Source organism: Hetaerina americana, unplaced genomic scaffold (assembly GCF_022747635.1).
Source record: "Hetaerina americana unplaced genomic scaffold, ioHetAmer1.1.p SCAF_9, whole genome shotgun sequence".
NCBI lineage: Eukaryota > Metazoa > Arthropoda > Insecta > Odonata > Calopterygidae > Hetaerina > Hetaerina americana.
This window is the reverse complement of record NW_027287538.1, coordinates 27,850,841-27,857,788: the sequence shown is the minus strand read 5'-3', so window position 1 is coordinate 27,857,788 and position 6,948 is coordinate 27,850,841.

Sequence of the window (6,948 nt, the reverse complement as noted above, 5' to 3'; positions counted from 1 at the left end):
ATTTATTATATATAATTATATATTATTTATTAATACTCTTCCTCCAGGGCATTTCCTCGGTGACATAAGTTGAAGTTTTGGAGCGTCACTGCAGCAACTCTACTTCTATCTGCAGCCCTCAAGTGTAGTAGACTACAGAGGGTGCTTTAGGAAATTTTCCACGATACTTATTGTATTTATTATCACTGTTTTCGATTCAGGCTCCATCGATTAAGAATGATTTATTTCTTTGTCAACTAAAGTAACATCCGGTTGATAATGTACTAGAAATATTCCAGCTTTAATGTATCCATCAAAACCTAACATAAGCCGTGGAATAGCAACAATACATATGTATAATAGGATGGACACAGATTGAAAAATGACATAATGATACATTCTTTGCCTCGCCTAACAAAATGCTACCTGACATCCGAAACTGCATTAAGTTCTTCAATTCTGCATACTTCCTTTATGCCTTCATTCCGTCCAACATGCCGTTCCTATCCCCACCCATATGTCTCCATACTTTCCGAGTAACATTTGTGGAGTACCGAGTTTTGCTCAATTTATTGCATGAGTTCTAATAATTCCCTCGTCTATGTACGTAAAAAATATTTAAGAGTATGCTATGTAAATTTTTTCCAGGTTTTAATGAGTTCATTACCACTTTTCTCAGTCATATTTTCCAGAATCAGTATTCATAAGGTGAAACATTCAGTTATATTGGGAAGTATTGTAATAATCAGTGAAAATAGTCAATAGGGTCATCGCGGCTAATATTTTTAGAGTGAAAATTGTATATTACAAATACCCACGAATGCTTTTGTGATAAAATCTTTTCACTTGAAGCCGAAAATATCATTTCATGTGACAGCGCAGGATCAAAGCCTATCTTCCGATTTTAATTTGTTTTTAAAACTGTTGATGTGTTATGAAAACTGTTGCAATTGGAAACATACGGTGTAGATGTGAATGTGATTGAGATAATTCATTAATAAAGCATTCTCTGAATCATGTTCATAAAAAAATTAATTGAATTCTCTCTAATTTTCCATAGTGCATTTGACATTAAAATTGCTCGGTAATTTAAGTCAGACCTTGTCTGCCACAATTATAAACTAGCAGGGACTCCTGATATTTTTTTAACCTGAATTCACACAATGCAACAAATTAGCGGTAGCAAATTAGTTAGGGTAGAGTAGGAAGGGAAATTTTGATATATGAATTCGGCAAGGCATCGGGAAGCAGAGTGTATTGATGAAGCGGGGTGCTCAAAATGTAATGAAGAACGGGGAACGTTCACTGTAGCATCGCAGGGTTCAGAAACAAAGCTTTTGAGACAATAGAGTGGGCGTACATAGGAACCCTTTGAGATATATAGATATGGAAAATGATTCATATCACCTATGAGATACTTTTAAGCGTGCACAGATAAGGGAATACTAATAGTCTACCACTCTGCTAATTTTCAAAAATTGATCCAAAACCAAAATACGAGTAATCAACTCAAAGGTTGGTTTGATAAGTAATGGTAGAGTTTAAGACAGTAAAAAACGAGGAGGCCTTCAATCCTTTCTTAGATGTATACAAGTTAAGACTGTTTCTCTGAGTTTAAAAATCTTCATCTTTCATCGAAGATGGTGGCCATTTGTTGACAAAAACACTAGTGCATAAGTATTACTTTATTGAATATTGAGGATATTTGTTAAGCACCAAAGAGCTATAAGTTGAACTACATTATTGATAAAACTAGAGAAGACAAGCTTGATGTTCGGGTAGAATAGCTGCGAAGTTTTTAATCGTGGATGGGATAGAGAATATTATTCTGTAAAATTAAAAAAGGAAGAATAAGATGAGATATTGAGAGATAGTTGGATGCTGAAGGTCGTGATAGGTTAGAAGGGAGAAACTACGTCAACGTGATTGACAACGGAAGGTAGTTGGTTTCTTGGGTATTAAAAATGAAAGAAAGTTTGAGGAACTGAAGGTCGAACAAGAGTTTGGAATGGAAAAGCTCACGCGATACGCTTTAGTTATCGAGTTGTATCCAAATCCTTCATTTAACTGGTGTGAGGACGCATAAGAGCGGATAACACGAAGATCTACGAATGGCAATATAATAGGGTAAAATTTGCTTGTGCCTCTTTATTGGGGAACTCTATTCGTTTTCAGGAGCCATACAAAGTTCCCATCGCGTCACTAGATTATCCAAATAAACAACTCATTATATCGCATAAGGGTCTTTTTATTCAGATAAAAACGAATTTTTTTCCTAAATCGAGATTCTGAGACCTGCAACAAAATATAGATCCATCTACTCCGGCAGTAAAGGAATGTCGCCGGGTTCTGAATTGAAGTTCAATTTCAACTCGCGATAAATGTAGCGAGTCTCGCGGTACATGAAGCTAAATTGTCCGCTTCGCTCCATTCATGTGCATTCTCACCGACGGAAACGTCAGACAAAATTAACTTTGAGCCTTTGGTCCCAATTCACGTCGCTGCTAATGCACGTTTTGTCTCCATCCTTCTCCAGACCAAAACTTACCGCAATACGGTTATAAGAAAGCGCAGGTGACTAAAGGCAACAATTGAGTAAACGACTCCAAGCCATCGGAGCTCAAATGGCCAGGCCATCGTCAGTCAACTTCGTTCGGGTTTACTGAGGGAAATGAGTGTATTGTTCGACTCCTCTGAATCCATGGAGATTAGATGTGACTGCATATGATGCGGACCATATCTCTCCCTTTGTCAGAGGTAAAATTCAACTGGGATAATCCAACAAGGGTTGACTCACCCGTGAACACTAACGTGTCAGCGGCAAAATCAAAAGTCTCGTTCTGACTTTCAATAAAACGGCTATCACGTATGCAAATATACTATACTCGTATACGTTTATAGAATTAATGCTCATGTTTATGTTAGTTATGCAATCTAAATCACCACTGGTCTTCAACTAAGGACGTTTTTTATGACACGTGCTGGAATTTTCCGCGAAAAAAATATTGTAAATAAAAAATCTATAAATGAGCGTTAAGCTTCCCTTTTGTGATGTGCTAGGCTAATTAGGCTAATTTAGTTTTTAAGTTCCCTTTTCTACGGGACAGTAATTCCATTCGGGCAGTAATTAACTCCCTTCTTAGGGAGCTGTTAAAAGGGCATCGAGAATAATATTAAAACGTTTTACAAAAACAATTAGTAATTAAATTGCTCAGTGTTGAAGAACCTTTAGACGACACGATACTTGAATTAATAGCCGTGTTAAAATAATCACTCTAATAAACAGCAGGAATAGTAAACGGTAATTTATAGCCACTATATGAAGGCCACTTTCGTTAAAAAAACCGCGCCAAATAGTTGTCTTTCCGGAGCAAAATTCCATGTCATGTCAAAATGAGAATGATATGGTGTATTATTTAGTAGATCAGCACCAGTGTTTCAAAACAAAGGCTGGATGATTTCAGTCTTCCATTATTCCCATTCTATGCTTCTAAAGGGAGAATGAAGGCCCGCAGTCAACCAACCGTTTGAATTGAAATTCCAAGGCAGAGTTACTAAATAATACACCATTTCATTCTCATTTTGACATGTCAATGAATTGTGCCTAAGAAAGCTGGCTGTTTCCATTCGTTTTTTTCGTCAGGCATTTGCCATTGTTAATATTTAAGCGCCAGCTTTGGGAGGATAATTGACGCAGAGCTCTAACTTTTCATGTAATTGATTAAATTTGACGTTGATACTCGTAATTACCGTAGGAAAGGTCACTCTGCTTTTATTGTAATTACCATATTTTCTACTCAGTGGGATCTGCTTCCTTTTGAGTTGCCATTTTTTACTGGACGATTGGATTAATTTAAATATAAACATCAATCTTTTGATTTAGCTCAAAACGCTAAGCGATTACTTTAAACCATTTATTTATGCCTTTAATATTTGTTTTGCGATTTATTTTACCAACCTTTTTTTTTTTGTTTAAGATTCCACCCACTCCATTTTTTGATAATTTCATTCGTGCTGTTCGAGGTGATGATTAAATGACACTTGCCACTTAAATGTCGTGTCGCTCGCGTGGAAGTGAAAGTAAAAATGTTTTCATGTCTCCATTCTTGACTCAGTTAATATCCATATTTTTCCTGAGATCGTATTCTCAAACACGTAACTGAATAATGAGTGGCATTCACGAGATACATGGAATTTCATTCCTCCATTAGACTCCTCAGCCAAGGAATTCTCACAAGTTACTGTCGACTGATTTTTTACGTTTAATTCTTGGCACACTAGAGGCTTGTATTTTGTGAAATTTTCATTACTGTTGAATACCTACCACTGCCTTAGCAGAATAACAGCAGATAACTCAGGGGGAACACTTCTTCCGTAATAGAACAAATATATTTGACCGAAGGAGGTTTTTCCCCCTCGCGCTTTAAACTATTTATTTTTTACCATTTGGAGGGGGGTAACAAAAAACATTTCATTAGCAAACTGATTGTCTCTTACCATACTTCTTCCCGGAAATATTTGCATTGTTGTCTTCTTCATTTATGTTCTACAAGTAATATTGGTTTTTATTGCTTGCATATTATTATGACATGAAAAATCGCTCCATTTAATTTCTTTTTCGCATTACTTATTTTCTTTCTAACGTTCATTTGAGAAAAACTGCGGTAGCTGTGTAAACAACTGGAATAGCGAAATTTAGATCGAAGTCCCTTCGGGTCTCTAACGATTTTACTAGCTGCATCAAGCGTAATATCCGTGCAAAAGACAAAGGCTTATCATTAGAATGCAGAATTTACCAGGTTACCTCTCCATCAGCCGTGGTAATTGGATCGGGATTGGTGCGGTGGCTATCGTACTGGCTTCCCACCCAGAGAGCCCGGGTTAAAATCCCGGTGGTGTTGAAATTTTCCAGATCTCGATCCCTACTTGAGGCGCTTTGTGGAGGGCACTTTGAGTGAGTACGCCGTCCGTCGGATGGGACGTTCAGATGCGGACCCCTTGGCACCTTTCGTATAGAGTAGGCTAGTGCCGACGCCGGGTTTCTCTCCGCCCTTCATCCTTTCCTGTCCATCCCCTATGACGCAAATGACCTCAGCTGTCGGTCGACTCCCCTAAATACTACTACTACTCTGAGGAACGATTGCTCACTGAAACATACAGCTGAAGGAAACTTAATGGGACAGAACTACAGGGAAGTTGAGGATACATCAAGAGAAGCAATAATTAATAATGTAGTAGATCATGGTCTACAACTTTTCAATAATTTTACACATTTAACAAATTTACACAATCTTAATTTTTGATATTGCACGCCTGGTGTATAATCAACACCTGCTAAATACCCTAGTGGTGGATTTGAAGGGTACCATATAGATGGATTGATAGAATATAAAGCAGGTAATGGAGAACCTAGATGCATAGGGGTATGAGGGAAAGAAGAGAATAGATAGGAATAGGATACAGATTGGAGAGCTACTACAAAGCAATCTCTGGATTCACAATCCATGAGGATTGTAATGAGGTCCAACAATCAGCCAATCAAAATTTTGAATGGAATCCACTGGCGCTCAAGGAAGAAGAGGATAGACAAAAATTGACACTGCTTGTGATATTTTATTATTAGTGGCAGCGAAGGGGAAAAGCAGAGCAAACTCAATATCAAATTAGAGAAGCAAGTGAAGGTGGGCATTGGCTTAACGAACAATGAAGCTATGGGGACTGATTATTGCCGACTATACCTTAAAAATAGTAAATGAATATCATAATATTATGATGAACATTTTCTAGGCACAGATATTGTTTTATTTCCCGAACTATTCATTGTGATCTTCGCAAGATTCTGTTTAAAACACTCCCTTCGCTTTCAGATCTTTTATTCTTTGGTCCTACGATCGAACAGGTCTCGAGTGCTTTTAAAAAAATATACTAGAGAAACTGTTGAGTCGGGCCAACAGTGACTGGGCAACAAGTGTCCCATTTTTTAGGGAAAGTGGGGAGAGAAAAAGGTGCTTCAGTTAATAAACCTGAGTGATACACTTAATCTACGGGGAAAAGAAACACTCAAGGAAGCTGCGGCGACCGAGGCATAGTGGATATTGCATACATAGGTGCTTGCAGCATCGTAAATAACCATTTCTGTGCACGCAGGAAGTTTTTAACTGCAAGTTAGTATCCGAAAATAAGTGGAATGGTTTCATTATGGATACAGCGTTTTGCTCCTGGCCCGAAGATCAAGGATTTGGATTATAACGATGATTTCAAATAAACAACCGGAAATGCTTTAAAAGTAACTTCAGTGGAGCCACCAGCTGGTGCAAATGTAAATCGTCGCGATCGGGAGTCGTACCCGGGACTATTGATTTCCTACCGAGTGACTTAGGAGCGAATTACGCCTATATGTTTTAAACTGTATGGAAAATTCATGTATGTCTACTGTATGGAGTATGTAAAGATCATATATAACAGCTAAGAAAAGAGCCAATTGCTGTTGTTCCAGGACATTGCTTATTATTAAGGAGATAAATTTTCTATTTAAGGTGAAATAGTAATAAATAAATCCTAATAAAACAGAAATTGATTTACCTAACTCATATTAGAAAATGATCCATGCCGCTCCGTTCACTTGAAATATATACTCGTAGAAAAATAAATAAAAAACTATTGCAAATTACAATCGCAAGGGTCAAATGATAAAGAGTATAATGAAATTCTTTGACAAATCAATGGATGGAAATCATCAATGCAGAAAACAGTTAAGGAATGTGAAGGTATGTTATTTGTTTCATAATTTAGAATTGTTTGCCATTATTATATATGTAAAAGTATGGTGGTGTGATATTTTCTTTGAATTATTAGAATCCCGTAGGTAGAGTGAATTATCAAAATTTGAGCATCTCAGGAATGGCCGAACAAAAACTTCAAATCTACAACATTATGAGTCTAAATGCATAACTGAACAATTTTCATAAC